This window comes from Colobus angolensis, unplaced genomic scaffold (genome assembly GCF_000951035.1).
Source record: "Colobus angolensis palliatus isolate OR3802 unplaced genomic scaffold, Cang.pa_1.0 Scaffold21, whole genome shotgun sequence".
Taxonomy (NCBI): domain Eukaryota; kingdom Metazoa; phylum Chordata; class Mammalia; order Primates; family Cercopithecidae; genus Colobus; species Colobus angolensis.
The window spans coordinates 8727228-8728367 of NW_012115266.1; positions in this window are offsets into that span (position 1 = coordinate 8727228).

Here is a 1140-nt window from a genome sequence, read left to right on the forward strand (position 1 = left end):
TTGTAAAGGCTCCGGTCAGTACTATGTGTCTAACTAATTGGGTGGGGATCGGAGAACTTTTGTGTCTAGCTAAAGGATTGTAAATGCACCAATCACGTCTCTGTAAAATGGGCCAATCAGCAGGATGTGGGTGGGGCCAAATATGGGAATAAAAGCAGGCCACCCTAGCCAACAGAGGCAACCCGCTGGGGTCCCCATCCAGGCTGTGGAAGCTTTGTTCATTCGCTCTTTGCAATAAATCTTGCTGCTGCTCACTTTTTGTGTCTGCACTGCCTTTATGAGCTGTAACACTCACTGCGAAGGTCTGCAGCTTTACTCCTGAAGCCAGTGAGACCACGAACCCACCAGAAGGAAGAAGCTCCAGACACATCTGAACATCTGAAGGAACAAACTCCAGACACACCGTCTTGAAGAACTGTAACATTCACCGCGAAGATCTGCGGCTTCATTCTTGAAGTCAGCAAGAGTAAGAATCCACCAGAAGAACCCAATTACGGACGCAGTTGCAGGGAGCTGAGATCCTGCCACTGCACTGCAGCCTGGGTGACAGAGCTAGATTGCATCTCAAACAAACAACAACAACCAAAAAAAAAAAAAAAGAAAGAAAGAAGACGCTTACCACGCAATGGATCCTCCACTTCTCCACTTTGTGAGCTTTTATTCAGTGGACAAAGTAGAGTGAAAACTCTGGTACATAAATTGCTGGGGAGGAGGACAGGGGAGGAGGGAAGTCACCAGGTAGATAGGAAGCCCTGTCTCAGGGTCTTGTTCTGAAATCACATCCCCTGGGGCATCCTCAGACTGTCCAGCCATGAGAGCCACAGGTTCTGTAAAAGCTCCAAGTTGCCTCCAGTGCCTCCAAGTGAGTATTCAGGAGTGGGCAGTGTAGATACGTTCAGGGACAGTGGTGGTTGGTAGAAAACACATTGACATTTCAGGCTTCCCTGTTAGTTGACATGTTGGTGCCCCAAATGTGAATCCTGGGCCCATTTTTTTTCTTTTTCTTTTCTTTTTTTTAACTCAATCTCACTCCAGTATGATTAGCCCTTGTATTTTCCATGTTGATGTCTTCTGGTGCCTGCTTCTCTTCCTCTCCCCCTCTCAAGCCTCACTCTCTCTCTGTCTTTTTTTTTTTTTTTT